Here is a 19,158-nt window from a genome sequence, read left to right as displayed (position 1 = left end):
GAAACAATCACATCCGGATGAGTGAAATGGATTTTCAGAAACTTCTGAAACACTCAGCCAGTATCACACATAATAGGGTTAGATACACTCATACTGTATTACACATAATAGGGTTAGATACACTCAGACAGTATCACACATAATAGGGTTAGATACACTCAGACAGTATCACACATAATAGGGTTAGAGACACTCAGACAGTATTACACATAATAGGGTTAGATACACTCATACTGTATCACACATAATAGGGTTAGATACACTCATACTGTATTACACATAATAGGCTTAGATACTCAGACAGTATTCATATAATAGGGTTAGATACACTCAGCCAGTATTACACATAATAGGGTTAGATACACTCCTACTGTATTACACATTATAGGGTTAGATACACTCAGATAGTATCACACATAATAGGGTTAGATACACTCAGACAGTATTACACATAATAGGGTTAGCTACTCAGACGGTATCACACATAATAGGGTTAGATACACTCAGACAGTATCATACATGATAGGCTTTGATCCATTAGCTCAGCAGCACAGTATCACTGATGAAAGGCCTAGATATACTGAGACAGTATCACGCAAGATAGGCTTAGATACTTTGGCTTAGCAGCCCACTGGAAATTAGATTTACATTACATTGTACATTCGGCTATGTTCACACTAACGTTGTGGCTTCTGTTCATGGTTTTGTGCGTAAAACTCCTATTTACCTGAAAAAAAACAACACATGGCCATCAACAATCAATTTGAAAACCATGACGATTTGCGTAAAATCGGATGCAATTTTAATCATACCGAACCCTGGCCACAGCTCGTGGCCGCTACGTGTGAACCCAGCCTAAAACCGCTAACATGTGAGGTGAATAACGTTGATGATCTGGTTGCAATGGCACCTGACAAGGGGGGGGGGGGGAATATATCAGGCGGCAAGTGATCAGTCCGTTCTTGAAGTTGATGTGTTGGAAGCAGAAACATGGGCAAGTGTAGGAATCTGAGGGACTGTGACAAGGACTAAATTGTGATGTGTAGACGACTGGGTCAGAGCATGTCCAAAATGTCCGGTCTTGTGGGGTGATCCTGGTGTTTAGTGGTTAGTACCTAACAGGGAACCAGGGAAGGACAACCGGTGACCGGGTCATGGGCGCCCAAAGCTCATTGATGTGCGGGGGAGTGAAGGCGAGCCCGTCTGGTCCGATCCAAGAGAAGAACTACTATAGCACAAACTGCTGAAAAAGTTACTGCTGGCTCTTATAGAAAGGTATCAGGACATGCAGAGCATCGCAGCTTGCTGTATATGGGGCTGTTGAGCCACAGACCGGTCAGACCGCCCATGCTGACCCCGTCCACTGCCGAGAGCACCTACAATGGAGACGTGAGCATCAGAACTGGAGCATGGAGCAATATAAGGCGGCGCCTGGTCTGATGAATCATGTTTTACATCATGTGGGCGACCGGGTGCGCGTGCGTCACTTACCTGGGGTAGAGATGGCACCAGGATGCATTATGGGAAGAAGACAAGATGGAGGCAGTGTGATGATCTGGACAATGTTCTGCTGGGAATCCTTGTGTCCTGACATTCATGTGGATGTGACACGTACCACCGACCTACACATTGCTGCAGACAAGTGCCCCCTTCATGGCAGCGCTATTACCTAATGACAGTGCCCGCTTTCAGCAGGATAATGCCCCCGCCACACTGCACACATTGTTCAGGAATGGTCTGAGGAACAAGACAAAGACCTCAAGGTGATGACTTGTCTCCAAATTCCCCAGATCTCAATCGGATCGATCATCTGTGGGATGTGCTGGAAAAACAAGTCCAATCCATGGAGGCCGCACCTCACAACTTACAGGATTTATAGGATCTGCTGCCACGACTGGGTGCAGATACCACAGGAACCTTCAGAGGGCTTGTGGAGTCCATGCCTGGACGGGTCAGAGCTGTTTTGGGGAGCTACACAATATCGGTGTATACTTTTGTGTTCTACTTGATATATTTTGTAAATTTGTACATTTAATTTACGAGGTCGTACTTAATTGTGGGGTTGTACATGTTTTGTTAGGTCATATATTTTTTCTTTCTTCTTTTTTTTTTTTCTTTACATTAAAAACTTTTTTTTTTTTAAAGTGGAATATAATGCTTATTAGAATTAGAAGTTTATTTCCAACTCACACATTTATGGCGTATCCACAGGAATATGCCATAAATACGTCGTAAGTGCGTGTCCCACATCTATCTGACAGTAAGAGAAAACATCAGTGTAAGATTAGTGAGTGAAAACCAGTGCATTGTATGAAAAGCCACCGATACTCGGGCGTGGTTTACTTTCACCGGCAGGCAAGTAGATGTTTCCACTATAGAACACCTTCACTGCGGGTCATGTGACACAAGTGACATCATCACTATCTAGATTACAGAAGTGACATCATCACTATCTAGATTACTGAAGTGACATCATCACTATCTAGATTACAGAAGTGACATCATCACTATCTAGATTACAGAAGTGACATCATCACTATCTAGATTACTGAAGTGACATCATCACTATCTAGATTACAGAAGTGACATCATCACTATCTAGATTACAGAAGTGACATCTTCACTATCTAGATTACAGAAGTGACATCATCACTATCTAGATTACAGAAGGGACATCATCACTATCTAGAGTACTGAAGGGACATCATCACTATCTAGATTACTGAAGTGACATCATCACTATCTAGATTACAGAAGTGACATCATCACTATCTAGATTACAGAAGTGACATCTTCACTATCTAGATTACAGAAGTGACATCATCACTATCTAGATTACAGAAGTGACATCATCACTATCTAGAGTACTGAAGTGACATCATCACTATCTAGATTACTGAAGTGACATCAATACAGTAAAAAGAACTATCAACAAGTATGAGAAGGCCCTGAGTTATTTATGTGCAGACACTCAGGTACACTTATACAACTGTACTTGTGAGGTCATACATATAATTATGGGAAGTTTTACATACATACACATCTGTAGCCGTCCGTAATTACGGAAGCGTCCATAGACTTCTATGGGGAGTCGGTGCCGTAATTACGAACAAAAATAGGTCATGTTCTAGCATTTCTACGGCACGGACACCCATCCGTAAAAAGACGGAAAGGTGTCCGTAGCCCCTAAAAATTAATGGGTCCGTAATTACGGATGAAAAATACGGTTGTGTTATTGTGGCTTTTAAGGGTTTGTCCCATGAAAATCCACGGCATAGGTGATAAATAGGTAATAAATGTATGCGCTGTGCTCCGCTATGTCCGTCGACTACGCTATTGCTTTCAGCAAAACGACGGGTCCGGTGCACAACAGACACAAACAGAAACCATGGGCACCGGATCCGTCACCATTGAAATCAATGATGATGGAAACGGAAACCTCTGGTTTCCGTCTGTGTCTGTTCAGGGTCCTGTTCTGAGGGAAAGCTCCGACAGAACGGGACCTCAACGCAGATGTGAACGAAGCCTTATGCATTACGTTTAACGGATCCATTTTTTTTCTGCACATGCGCACACTAAAAATGAAAGCAAGCAAGATGCAAAGATAAAAACGTATCCGTTAAAAACGAAGTATAACTGACACAAACAGTCCTTTTTTTTAACGGTTCCGGTAAACTGATCCGTCAAAAACAAACATATTTTACCTTCCGTTGCATTCAGTCCGGCATCAGTCAGTCGGTCCGATTTTTTTAAAAATTTCAACGGATCCGCTAAAACGTATTCCACAACGCAGATGTGAACGAAGCCTTAAAGTCGTAAAACGAAAAAAAAAAATAGATAAATTTGGTATCGTCGCAATGGTAAAGATACACTGGATAAAGTTATTAAGATATTTATACCATGTGGTAAACGGCGTAAATGTAAGACGCAAAAAAGAATGGTGTAATGTCAGGGTTTTTTTTCCATTACCTCACCTAAAAAGTTAATAAAAGTTAATCAATAAATTCTATGTACCCCAAAATAGTGCTATTAAAAAATACAAAAAACCAAGTCCTTATACAGCTGTCGACCGGAAAATAAAAAAGTTACAGCTCTTTCAGTGCGACGATGGAAAAACGTAAAAAATTGCTTGGTCATTTAAGGTTTAAAACGTGGGTTAAAAAAACGGGTTAAAGGGGCTTTCCCATAATCCATATTTATCACCGATCCACATGATCGGTGATAAATATCTAATCTGTGGGGGTCTGACTTCTGGGTACCCCACTGATCCCGAGAACAGGCTTACCTGGCTGTCCCATATGAAAGGAGCGGTACTGCGGATGCTCAGCGACCGCTTCTTTCTACGGGACTGACGGACGTGATCTCCGGCAGCCGCATAGAAAGTGAATGAATCCATTATGGGAAAACCCCTTTACCATGATTAATAATAATGGACTGAATTCCATCAGAGAAAAAGTGGCGTTTCCCATAGCAACCAATCAGCACGTTTCCTTTATGTCATGAACCTTACAAATGGCAGAATCTGATTGGCTGCGGTCAGCAGCTCCTTCTCTACGTGTTCTAGATGCATTACCGCCTCCTCCGCAGCTCAGCATAGGTGACACTTTCACGTTGGATATGTAAATATTATGTAACCCTGAGACCTGCCTGCGCCTGCTGCACCTTGCACCCAGGATTTATTGTTTTCCAGTGAAATAATATTGTCGTAGTAAAACTTTAACTGTCCAAATACTAAAGCCCCATGTACTGCTCTAGAGTTCTGAATGGCTGTATCACACATTGGATTAGATACACGGCTCAGCTGACAGTATTACACATGATAGGCTTAGATACAGCGGCTCATCAGACAGTATCACACATGATAGGCTTAGATACATCGCTCAGCTGACAGTATTACACATGATCGGCTTAGATACACGACTCAGCTGACAGTATTACACATGATAGGCTTAGATACAGCGGCTCATCAGACAGTATCACACATGATAGGCTTAGATACACGGCTCAGCTGACAGTATTACACATGATAGGATTAGATACATGGCTCAGCTGACCATATCACACATGATAGGATTAGATACATTGTCTCAGCAGACAGTATTACACATGATAGGCTTAGATACAGCGGCTCATCAAACAGTATTACACATGATAGGCTTAGATACACACGTCACAGACCCTATCACGCATGACAGGCTTAGGTGCACCAGTTCAACAGACAGTATCAAACATGATAGAATTAGGGTATGTGCACACACACTAATTACGTCCGTAATTGACGGACGTATTTCGGCCGCAAGTACCGGACCGAACACAGTTCAGGGAGCCGGGCTTACTTATGTACGATGCTAGGAGTCCCTGCCTCGCTGCAGGACAACTGCCCCGTACTGTAATCATGTTTTCATAAGTATGATGCTAGGAGCCCGGCTCCCTGCACTGTTTTCGGTCCGGTACTTGCGGCCGAAATACATCCGTCAATTACGGACGTATTTAGTGTGTGTGCACATACCCTTAAATACACAGCTCAGTAGACAGTATCACACATGATAGGATTAGATACATTGGCTCAGCAGACAGTATTACACATGATAGGCTAAGATACATTGGCTCAGCAGACAGTATTACACATGATAGGATTAGATACATAAGCTCAGCAGACAGTATCACACATGATAGGATTAGATACACAGCTCAGTAGACAGTATCACACATGATAGGATTAGATACATTGGCTCAGCAGACAGTATCAAACATGATAGGCTTAGATACATAAGCTCAGCAGACAGTATCACACATGATAGGATTAGATACATAAGCTCAGCAGACAGTATCACACATGATAGGATTAGATACACAGCTAAGTAGACAGTATCACACATGATAGGATTAGATACATTGGCTCAGCAGACAGTATTACACATGATAGGCTTAGATACATAAGCTCAGCAGACAGTATCACACATGATAGGCTTAGATACATAAGCTCAGCAGATAGTATCACACATGATAGGCTTAGATACACTAGCTCAGCAGACTGTATTACACATGATAGGCTTAGATACATAGGTTTAGCAGACAGTATCACACATGATAGGATTAGATACACAGGTCAGAAGAAAGTATCACACATGATAGGCTTAGATACACTAGCTCAGCAGACTGTATTACACATGATAGGCTTAGATACATAGGTTCAGCAGACAGTATCACACATGATAGGATTAGATAAACAGCTCAGCAGAGATATACCCACCAGATTGTGCGCTACCTTATAGCATGCATTGTTGTAACAATCTAGTGTCAGTGTTTTGTTACTGCATGTATCCTGACTACAGAAATTGCAGGTCACCAATACAATACACGCTGTGTAGAAAGGGCCCTAGTGTTTACAGTGCAGACACATTATAATTATATGTTTTATATTTGATTTCTCCTCAAAATTAAAGGGCTATTCCCATCTCAGATATTTATAACATATGCAGGATATGGTATAAATGTAATAGGTGGGGTTCCCAGAGATAGGGACAACAGGGACCCTGACCTCTATTCGGCAAGCCAAATTGACTGGTGGAGGTTACGGAAACCGCTGACATGCCGAACCAGGGTCTCCCGATAAACGGGGGCCCAGATCTGGGACATATTATGAATGAATGAAGTGGCGTATACCCCTTTAACTTCCCTAATCTTAATAGAATATAATCGCATCAGGTCCTCGGCATCGCAGTTTGAGACGCGGCGTGATGCTATTTTAGGTACAGGATGAGGTCTGGCCTCGCGTTACCACTCCTGTCTTATAATATAAGGATGTGGTGTCACTTAGAGAGTACACGGCTTATTTTAGTAACCTGCTGTGATATCTGCTGCAAGGTTCAGAACCGGACAGCGGTAGTAGAATCACAAAAAATGACTAGTAAATGTATATTCTGTTATATCTATTCCCATACCTCCCTAGTTTCAAGTATCGTAAAGAGGGACAACCCCTGCGGTGCCGCCTCCTCAATTTTTTTCATGTTAAGCCACGCCTCTAACCCTGCCTAATCCCCGCCGATACACACCCAGTTCAGCCCACACAGTATAATGCCCCCCCACAGTGTCATGCCCCCCACAGTATCATGCCATTATAGTGCCCCCCACGGTATAATGCCCCATATTACCTCCCCACAGTATATTACCCCCCCAGACAGTATCATGCCCCATAGTGCCCCCCACAGTATCATGCTATCATAGTGCGCCCCCACGGTATAATACCCAATAGTGCCCCCCACAGTATAATGCTCCATACTACCTCCCCACAGTATATTACCCTCCCACACAGTATCATGCCCCATAGTGCACCCACACAGTCATGACCTCACAGTATAATACCCCCATAGTCTCCCCCACACACAACATAATGCCCTTTTAGGGCCCACCACACACACACACACACACACACACACACAATATAATGTCCTTGTAGGGCCTCCCCACACAGTATAATGCTTCCATAGTGCCCACCAAACACAGTATAATTACCCCCACACACAATATTATGCCGCCACATATAGTATAATGCCCACATAGTGCCCACCACACACAGTGTAATTCCCCCTCACACAGTATAATGCCCCCAGAGTGCCTCCCCACACAGTATAATGCCTAATAGCTGCCCCACACAGTATAATGCCCCCATAGCTGCCCCCAAACCCAGTTTAATGCCTTCATAGTGCCTAATAAAATAAATACTGACCCAGCCTCATTCCCACGATGAGTGGAGGAGATCCCTCAGCAGGTCTGTGCAATGTGTGGCTTGGCACAGACAAGCGCGATTATGTCACTGTAACGCACCTGTTTGCGCCAAGCTGCTCACAGTAGGCATTTCATAGTAAATGGTGGAGCAGGGAGCTGACGGCTTCCTGTGTTACCATTGTATTCCACTGTCTCTGCATCCTGAGGACGAAGATGCAGTTGTCATTGGGACATGCCACCGGCTGCCCGGGACAGCGGGACGCCGCCAGGAATCCGGGACTGTCTCGCAGGATCTGGGATGGTTGGGAGGTATGCGATTTCTGGAATTTCAAGAGGCATATCTATGTTCACTTTTGCTCTGCGCTGTGCAGAAAAAATATCCTATTGCTACATGAAAACCACCGGCAAGCTGCTGTTGTCAGATCCGTTATGCTTATAATGTGTCTCTATTATGTTGTCTTATAATAAATGGTCTGTGGGTCTGTTTGTTGCATTTAAGGAGTTGTCGGGCTTAGAAAATCAATGTTCGTTAAAGGAAATTTTAAGTTAACAGAGGAGGGGGACCCATGTTCAGGAGCAGAAATTCGCTGCAAAGAGTGTCCTTCGCTATGGAGGACGCAGCATGTCCATTCCTTAAACCAGGGGCATCAAACACGCGACTCTTGGGCTGCATGCGGCCCCTGAGGCTGCCATCTGCGGCCCGCGGGGCACCGAAGCTCCTGAGACATCCTCGGGACAACAGAGAGCAGGCGGAAGGAGGAGCGCTTGCTGCCAGGTTTCCCCACAGATTACAGCTGATCACTGGGGGTCTCGGATTATCTTGCGACCATCTTTTTCTTGTGGGCCGACCATTAAACAAAAAGGGATTGTAGAACCTTAGAACCTCTTCAAGCTCAGAGAGAATTGCCTAGACACTGTAACAAGCTCTCAGATGTGAGAAGTATTTGGTCGACAAATCACTCCCGACACTGTAAGGCCGGGTTCTCAAGTAGCACAAATACTGCGAAATTTCCGCAAACGATTTTGTTGCGGAAAATCTGCAGTATAATACAGTAGCAGCAGAGTAGATGAGAGAGAACAAATCTCACCCACACGCTGCGTAAATGATGACCGGAAAAAACGGCATGCGGTGCGTTTTTTAAATCCGCGTAATCGCTGCTTTTTTGTTGCAGGTTTTCCCCATTTAATTCAATGTAGAGGTAAAACCCGCAACAAATAGCCGATGTGATTTTTCTGCGGAATTCCACCGCAAAAAAATCGCAACTCAGAAAAAAATCGAAATCTTATACTTACCCAGAATTCTGTGCTTTTTCGTCCAGGCCAGCCTCTCGGGATGACGTTTGATCCCATGTGACCGCTGCAGCCTGTGAATCGCAGGTTGCAACGGTCACATGGGATCAAACGTCATCCCAGGAGGCCGGGCAGCAGGACGGCAGAGGGACGCGTCGTCATGACAACGGGTAAGTATGAAACTTTAACGTGCAGTTTTCCGCACCGGACATTCTGGCCGAAAAACTGCACCACAATTTTTCAGCCAAAATTCCCTGCGGCGACGAGGGTGGATACACTATGTTCTTTCACAGAGCATATCCGCCCTGTGTAAACATACCATAAGGGGACAAGTATCTCACCTCTACATGTTATTTTGAATAACTTTATAAAAACGTTGCTTTATTTATCTTGCACTGAATATAAGCTACATAGTTACATAGTTACATAGTTACATAGTTAGTACGGCTGAAAAAAGACACATGTCCATCAAGTTCAACCAAGGGAAGGGAAAAGGGAAGGAAAAATTTCTACACATAGGAGCTAATATTTTTTTGTTCTAGGAAATTATCTAACCCTTTTTTGCAGCATCTCCTGTCCCTGCTGTGACGGCTCCTGCGGTAGGCTATTCCATAGATTCACAGTTCTCACTGTAAAGAAGGCTTGTCGCCTCTGCAGGTTGAACCTTTTTTTGTCCAGACGGAGGGAGCGCCCCCTTGTTTTTTGAGGGGGTTTTACATGGAACAGGATTTCACCATATTTTTTGTATGTGCCATTAATATATTTATATATATTTCAAGACTAAATAGGTTTAATTCTTTTAATCTTTCCTCATAACTTAAATTCTCCAAGCCCCTAATTAGCTTCGTTGCTCTTCTTTGTATTTTTTCCAACTTCAGGGCATCCTTTCTATGAACTGGAGCCCAGAACTGAACTGCATATTCTAGATGAGGCCTCACTAATGCTTTGTAAAGTGGCATTATTACATCCCTGTCCCGCGAGTCCATGCCTCTTTTAATACACGACAATATTTTGCTGGCCTTTGAAGCAGCTGATTGACACTGCATGCTGTTATTTAGTTTATGATTTACAAGCACACCCAGATCCTTCTCAACAAGTGACTCCCCCAGTGTAGCTCCCCCTAGGACATATGATGCATGCAGGTTGTTGGTACCCAGATGCATAACTTTACATTTATCTACATTAAACTTCATTTGCCAAGTGGACGCCCAAATACTTAGTTTGTTTAAATCTGCCTGCAATTCATGAACGTCTTCCATAGTCTGAACTATATTACATAGCTTGGTGTCATCTGCAAAAATAGAAATAGTGCTATTAATCCCATCCTCTATATCATTAATAAATAAGTTGAATAATAGTGGTCCCAGCACTGAACCCTGGGGTACACCACTTATAACTGGGGACCATTCAGAGAAGGAATCATTGAGCACAACTCTCTGGATACGGTCCTTGAGCCAATTCTCAATCCAATTACAAACTATATTTTCTAAACCTATAGTCCTTAATTTACCCATTAGGCGTCTATGGGGGACAGTGTCAAATGCCTTTGCAAAGTCCAAAAACACTAAATCCACAGCGGCCCCTCTGTCTAGACTTCTGCTCACCTCTTCATAAAAACAGATTAGGTTAGTTTGACAACTTCTGTCCTTAGTAAAACCGTGCTGGCTGTCACTTATAATGCTATTTATTGTCACATAATCCTGTATATAGTCCCTCAATAGCCCCTCAAACATTTTCCCCACGATGGATGTTAAGCTTACTGGTCTATAATTACCCGGCGAAGACCTAGAGCCCTTTTTGAAAATAGGCACCACATTTGCGCTGCGCCAGTCCCTTGGCACTATACCAGTCTCTAGAGATTCTCTGAATATTATGAAGAGGGGGACAGAAATAACTGAACTAAGCTCTTTAAGAACTCTAGGGTGTAACCCATCTGGTCCCGGGGCCTTGTGCACATTTATTTTATTTAATTTAGCTTGGACCATCTCTACATTCATCCAATTCAGTATATCAACTGATATATTAACAGCACTGGCACCGGCTACATCAGCTGCTCCTTCTTCTGTTGTATATACAGAGCGGAAGAACCCATTTAGTAACTCTGCCTTCTCTTGATCCCCTGTGATCAACTCCCCATTACCACTAGCTAGGGGTCCTACATGTTCAGACCTGGGCTTTTTTGCATTTATATACTTGAAGAATTTTTTGGGATTTGTTTTACTATCCTCGGCCACCTGCCTTTCATTTTGTATTTTTGCTAATTTTATTACATTTTTACAGATTTTATTAAGCTCTTTATATTTTACAAAGGCTACAGCTGTACCCTCAGATTTGTATTTTTTAAATGCCCTTTTTTTGTCATGTATTGCCCCTTTCACAGAAGGTGTAAGCCATGTGGGGTTTAATTTGAGTCATTTATACTTGTTACCTATAGGGATAAATTTTGCACTATAATAACTCAAAGTAGATTTGAAAATCTCCCATTTATCATTTGTTCCATTATTTGACATTAGTTCTTCCCAGTCTATATCCTGAATTGCCGCCCTCATCCTGGGGAAATTGGCTTTCTTAAAATTAAATGTTTTTGCCCTCCCAGCCTGCGTTTGTTTTTTACAGTATAGGTAAAATGTAACTATATTGTGATCACTGTTACCGAGGTTTTCACGAACATTGACATTCCCCACAAGATCTGCATTATTAGAAATGACCAGATCCAACAGAGTCACCTCTAGTCGGGTCTTCCACAAACTGGCCCATAAAATTTTCCTGCAACAGGTTGAGGAAATGTCTCCCCTTTGCAGTTGAAGCTGAACCATGACACCAATTAATATCCCGGAAGCTGCATCCTATTTTATACTCTAGTCACATCCAGAGCTGCTTCCACAATTCTGCCAGTTGCCTTTGGAAATAGATGATGGTTTACGTGCATGCAACATAACAGTCCTGTTAGCTCTCCACTGCACTGCTCTCTGGTAACAGTAATGCAGCAGCATTTTAAATGCAGCTTTGGATGTGACTGGAGAATAAGACATCATATAATTAAAAATCAGGGCACGATAAATTAAGTGCAATATTTGCATAGTTACTCAATAGTTTATGTAGATCAAACTTGTATAAGGTCGTTACAAGTTCAGTTCTACATTAACTGGACGTAAATAACCGCAAGTTGAGGTGACACCTAACGGTTTGTATAGTGCCTGGTAAACGAACTAGGCTGGACAGGCGCGCTCGTACAAACACCACAAATGGAAACAATTAGGTATGCAGGATGTTCTTTGCTGTACACAACTCAAAAACAATCGCCACATACAAATACATACATACATCCCGCTGTCTCCTCACCTGTCACGCTGCCCTCCGCTCATCTAAGGACTAGCTGTGACTTCTCATTGGTTGTCCCAACACCAAGGTCATATCGCTGACCAAGGGTGAACGTACCATAGCGGTAAACCAGGCAGCTGCAAAGGGGCCCCTGGAAAGAGGGGGCCCTAAATCAGGTTGGCTCCACCCCTTATTTTAATGGGTTGTGAAATGAGTGGGAATCCATGTAATACACCGGACAGAGATCCCCCAGAATAAGTGATCCCGACCAGGAACCCGGCCCATCCCCTCTATAACCTCCAGAAACCCTAATAGAGTACAGAGAGATGGATTATCCATCAACACCTTTAGGGTAACTTCATTAAAATAGTTTCCAATGTAATAATTCCTTTCGGGTTCCCTAATAACTGATCATCTAGCCGTTTCACAACATTTTTTGTTATATACACTGGGGGAGATTTATTAAAACCGGTGCAAAGGAAAAGTTTATTAGTTGGTCATGACGGCCAATCAGGATCCAGCTCTCATTTTTCACAGACCCTTTTGAAAATGAAAGAAGTGATCTAATTGGTTGCTAGGGGCAACTGCTCCCCTTTTCCTTTACACCAGTCTTAGAATCAGTTCACACGTAGAGTAAATACTGCGGTTTTTCAACAACAGATTTCGTTGAACAAATCTCATCCACACGCTGCGTAAGTGATCAGCGGAGAAACTGCTCAGAAATGGACCTGCGGTGCGGTATCTTCATCCGCAACATGTCAATTGTATTTGCATAATCGCTGCTTATTTGTTGCAGAATGGGGAGGTAAAACCCGCAAAAACATAGCAGACGTTTCGGGTTTTTTGCGGCTAAGTCGCCGCAAAAAACGCAGTTTAGAAAAAAAAAAATTCTTATACTGACTTGGAATTCTGTGTTTCTTCTTCCAGGCTGGCCTCCTGGGATGACGTTTCATCCCATGTGACCGCTGCAGCCAATCACAGGCTGTAGTGGTCACATGGGATGAAACATCATCCCAGGGCCGCAGAGCGTTTATTTTTCTGTGCAGTTTTCCGCAGCGGACATTGCAGCCGGAAAAATGCACCACAATTTTTCGGCTGGAATTCCCTGCGGCACACAGGGCGGATAGGATGTGTGCTTTTACATAGCGTATCCGCCCAGTGTGAACATACCCTTAACAAATCTCCCCCAACTCATCTTGAAAGCAAAATCACAATCGTCGCAAATGTAATCAGGCTGTTGCTTTGTACGAAGGATGCGGCCATACGTCCTGCTGGATATGAATGACAACTCCAGACTCAGAGTTGTCACTCACATTCAGTAAACCGCAAGTAGCACCCTGTCCAGAAGGGCAAGATGGCGGTCAGTGCCCATCGCAGCATTATATATATTGCAAAGTATCTCGCCACAGAATGTACATTAGCAAGAAGTAGACAGATGAAAGGGAGTATGACTGCAGGACCAGACTACACAGGGTTTGTTTGTAGTCTGTAACCATGGAAACACATAGGTCTGCAAAGGAGCTGGATTCACAAATTGGGATGAACCTGCTCCAGCTCTTCTATGTCTGGTCACAGGGACTAACTAGTGATTACTATTTCGTCATCTATCTATCTATCTATCTATCTATCTATCTATCTATCTATCTATCTATCTATCTATCTATCTATCTATCTATCTATCTATCTATCTATCTTCCATATTCAAATTCATGTATATTATATATAGTTTTCTGCCTTGACCGTTTAACACTTCGGGCTCCTGCAATAAATAACCAGTTTTTGTTCTCGGTTCCCCCCCTTCTTCTCCCCTCCTCGACTCTCCACCCACACCACACACTGCTGTGTCCCTCTGAGCTTCCTTCTTGCGGTTGGAAAATTCTCTGTTCTGTTTTGAAATAATTTGACACTGAAGTTTCCATCATGTGACTTGTGACAACTCAACCACACAATCCTCTTGTGCAAAATGCAAACCGTGCTGAGCGGTGCCACGACCGGTGCATGCGAGCATCATTATCACGGCCACTGACAAGCAGGTGCATTATGGGTATAATGTCCAGCATCCAACATTCTGTAGTACCCTCCTGGAAATATCCAACCATATCGTTTTAGAATCTTAAACTGATCATGAGTTACATAATATCTAATACTCTAGTCACTACCAGAGCTGCATTCAAGATCTTGCCAGTTTTTGTTAGCTCCCAAGTTGCAAGGCCTTCCATTACTGTGGTGGCGCCTGCCTGTTAAGAGAGCACTTTGCTGTCGTGCATTGTGGGAGATGTAGTGTTTGTGCCGCAGTACAGTAGTCTAATGTAGAACAGACTGCTTCCGCTTAGAAAGGGGTGCGGTAGGATACATAACAACAATGTGGTGCAGTTTTCGGACGGAATATACTGCGGGTTCCAGGTTGTATACGCTGCGTGGTTTTTACGCAGTGCGTTCGTTTCGTGGGGACCCGGCTTAACTCCACTTAACAACATTTCCAAGTTTAAATCTGCACAAATCATAAAACGTGATCTTTAAGCCTTTTAATGTACTCCATTCACATCCAGAACTGCTTTCAAAATGCTGCTAGTTGTCCTTGGAAACAGACTGCGGGTTAGCACTACTACGCTGTCAGACATGTGACCTAACAACAGCGCTCTAACTGTGTAACTGTCACCCCCGCTCCAGGATTGTCACCCTAAAACAAAAATTGCCAGGGCTATAATGTCTGAAGAGGTAGTAAGCAGCAGAGCTGTCCAGTTTGTGCAATATTTGGGGGTGTGGTCATGAGCATAAAGGGTGTGGTTATGAGCATAAAGGGTGTGGTTATGAGCATAAAGGGTGTGGTTATGAGAATAAAGGGTGTGGTTATGAGAATAAGGGGTGTGGTTATGAAAATAAACGGTGCGGTTATGCAAAAAAGGTCTGGGGCAAGGTATTTCAGAGGGGCACCACGGGGCCCCAGAGTCCAGTTCTTATGACTGTTATTACATTATTTTATGTATGGAACTTGAGCAGTATGGCGGTAGTTGCCGCATTGTCCACCACTTCTGCTTAGACAATGTACAGTAGAATCATTTTGCAGCGCATGGTGGTTAGCATAGTTATTTAGGAAAATGTGTGGCGTGTTATTTGGGCAACATACTGTATGGCGGTTATAATTAGGCACTATATGGTATGGCTATTTGTACACTGCATGACACCAAACCACATTGGGTTGCCAACCGAAGGTGTCGCACCATCCAACGTAAGGCCAGCCTGTCATTGTTTTGGTGCTGGCAGGCACGATAACGTCATTACTAAGCAGCGGGCACTGAGGAGCATTGGAACTGAGTAGTTGCCACTAAGGGGTCACTGTTATTAAGTGGTGGGCGCAATTACTGAGTAGAGACCCACGTAGGGGGCACCATTATTGAGTGGGCCACTAAGGGGCATGATTACTGTGTGGATGGCACTAAGTTAGCACCAGTACTTTGAGGGGGCACTATTACTGTGGGCGGGACTAAAGGGGCACAATTACTATGTGGGAGCATCATTACTGTATGGAAGGCATGCAGGGGGTACTATTACTGTGTGGCGGACACTAAGGGGGCACTTTTACTGTGTTCAGCACTATTGTGTGGGCACTAAGGGGGCACTATCATTGAATGAGGAATTAGAGAGGAGGGTGCTGGAAAATTGAAGATCCAAAGGTGCATGGGCAACAAACTTTTGCAGAGACGATTCGTAGCTTAGTAGAAGTATGGGCCGGATGAAGAAAAAAAAGGGAAAGTGACTACAATTAGAGAAGATGTCGCCTGTGAGTCACTGGATATAACTGTGCCATCATCACTTATACGGTGTGCAGTGTGATTAATTATTCTCTACAGAGCGCCAGTGTAGTACTGGCATGTGACCACTATATGGTCACCACATGTTGATATTATTGGTTATATTAGTCTTGTGATAATATGTGCTCAAGGTCTTGTTTAAGCCTTGTATAGTGCTATTATTTGATAACTGTATGATTGGATTATTCAGTCACTGTATGGTGGTATTATTCAGTCACTGTATGGCAGTATTTTTCAGTCTCTGTATGGCGGTTTTAAGTTACTGTATAGTGATATTATTTACTCTCTGTATGGTGTTATTCAGTAACTATATAGTGGTATTATTTAGAAACTGTGTGGTGGTATTCAGTTACTGTATGGTGATATTTTCAGTGTTCGTATGGCGGTATTATTCAGTCAGGGTGGTAGTATAATTCAGTCACTGTATGGTGGTATTATTCATCACTGTACGGAGGTATTATTCAGTCGCTGTATGGTGGTATGATTGTCAGTGTACGGTGGTATTATTCAGTCACTGTATGGCGGTATTATTTAGTTGCTGTATGAAAGTATTATGCAGTTACTGTATTCACTGTATGTGTTATTATTCAGTCGATGTACGGTGGTAGTATTAGTTACTGTATAGTGGTTTTATTTACTCTCTGTATGGTGTTATTCAGTAACTATACAGTGGTATTAGAAACTGTATGAGTTACTGTATGGCGGTATTGTTCAGTCACTGTGTGGTCATATTATTCAGTCACTGTATGGTGGTATTAGTCAGTATATGGTGGTATTATTCAGTCTCTGTACGGTGGTATTATTAAGTCACTGTATGAAAGTATTATGCAGTTACTGTATTTACTGTATGTGTTATTATTCAGTCACTATATGGGGGTATAATCAGTCACTGTATAGTAGTATTATTTAGTTACTGTATGTGGTATTATTCAGTCATTGTATGTGGTATTATTCAGTCACTATATGGTGGTATAATATTCAGTCACTGTATGGTAGTATTATTTCGTTACTGTATGTGTTATTATTCAGTCACTGTATGGTAGTATTATTTAGTTATTGTATGTGGTATTATTCAGTCACTGTATGGTAGTATTATTTAGTTACTGTATGGTAGTATTATTTAGTCACTGTATGTGGTATTATTCACTCACTCTATGGTGGTATTATTTAGTTACTGTATGGTGGTATTATTCAGTCACTGTATGGTAGTATTATTTAGTTACTGTATGGTAATATTATTTAGTTACTGTATGGTAGTATTATTTAGTTACTGTATGGTAGTATTATTTAGTTACTGTATGGTGGTATTATTCAGTCACTGTATGGTAGTATTATTTAGTTACTGTATGGTAGTATTATTTAGTTACTGTATGGTAGTATTATTTAGTCACTGTATGTGGTATTATTCACTCACCGTATGGTGGTATTATTTAGTTACTGTATGGTGGTGTTATCCAGTCACTGTATGGTGGTATTATTCAGTCACTGTATTTTAGTATTATTTAGTCACTGTATGGTGGTATTCAGTCAGTGTATGGTGGTATTATTTAGTCACTATGTAGTATTATTTAGTCACTGTATGGTGGTATTATTCAGTCACTGTATGTGGTATTATTTAGTTACTGTATGTGGTATTATTCAGTCACTGTATGTGTTAGTATTTAGTCACTGTATGGTGGTATTATTCAGTTACTGTATGGTGGTATTATTCAGTCACTGTATGGTAGTATTATTTAGTCACTGTATGGTGGTATTATTTAGTCACTGTATGGTGGTATTATTCAGTCACTGTATGGTAGTATTATTTAGTTACTGTATGGTAGTATTATTTAGTTACTGTATGGTAGTATTATTTAGTCACTGTATGTGGTATTATTCACTCACTCTATGGTGGTATTATTTAGTTACTGTATGGTGGTATTATTCAGTCACTGTATGGTAGTGTTATTTAGTTACTGTATGGTAGTATTATTTAGTCACTGTATGTGTTATTATTCAGTCACTGTATGTGGTATTATTTAGTTACTGTATGTGGTATTATTCAGTCACTGTATGGTGGTATTATTCAGTCACTGTATGTGTTAGTATTTAGTCACTGTATGGTGGTATTATTCAGTTACTGTATGGAGGTATTATTCAGTCACTGTATGGTAGTGTTATTTAGTTACTGTATGGTAGTATTATTTAGTTACTGTATGTGTTATTATTCAGTCACTGTATGTGGTATTATTTAGTTACTGTATGTGGTATTATTCAGTTACTGTATGGTGGTATTATTCAGTCACTGTATGGTGGTATTATTCAGTCACTGTATGTGTTAGTATTTAGTCACTGTATGGTGGTATTATTCAGTTACTGTATGGTGGTATTATTCAGTCACTGTATGGTAGTGTTATTTAGTTACTGTATGGTAGTATTATTTAGTTACTGTATGTGTTATTATTCAGTCACTGTATGTGGTATTATTTAGTTACTGTATGTGGTATTATTCAGTTACTGTATGGTGGTATTATTCAGTCACTGTATGGTGGTATTATTCAGTCACTGTATGTGGTATTATTCAGTCACTGTATGGTGGTATTATTTAGTTACTGTATGTGGTATTATTTAGTCACTGTATGTGGTATTATTCAGTCACTGTATGTGGTATTATTTAGTTACTGTATGTGGTATTATTTAGTTACTGTATGTGGTATTATTTAGTTACTGTATGTGGTATTATTCAGTAGCTGTATAGTGATATTAGGCTCTGTGCACATCATTGTCTTGGCCTACGTTTAACGTATACTCCTGGAAAAGCTCCCGACGTATAAGTTAAATATATGCTGTGACGGATGCCTTAACAGTGTCATTTATAAAACAAGCCAAAAATATCACCATCTACTGTAACGCTACACCTGGGCGAATGCAAGTGCCATAACATGAACATCAGTCGTTACAGTCACAGTCCCATAGCTATAAAAAACAGTTCTATAGCGGAACTGTGAATATGATTTTAAAAGTGTGA

General features: G+C 41.8%; 1 protein-coding gene across 1 annotated transcript in view; it reads left to right on the top strand.

The window, feature by feature from the left end:
- PTPN6 (protein tyrosine phosphatase non-receptor type 6) overlaps positions 1-19,158 on the top strand; it is a 70,869-nt gene that overhangs the window by 13,052 nt on the left and 38,659 nt on the right. The window lies entirely within an intron of this gene.

Source organism: Rhinoderma darwinii, chromosome 11 (genome assembly GCF_050947455.1).
Source record: "Rhinoderma darwinii isolate aRhiDar2 chromosome 11, aRhiDar2.hap1, whole genome shotgun sequence".
In the NCBI taxonomy this organism is placed as follows: domain Eukaryota; kingdom Metazoa; phylum Chordata; class Amphibia; order Anura; family Rhinodermatidae; genus Rhinoderma; species Rhinoderma darwinii.
The sequence above is the reverse complement of the archived record's forward strand: the minus strand, read 5'-3'. Positions and strand labels throughout refer to the sequence as shown.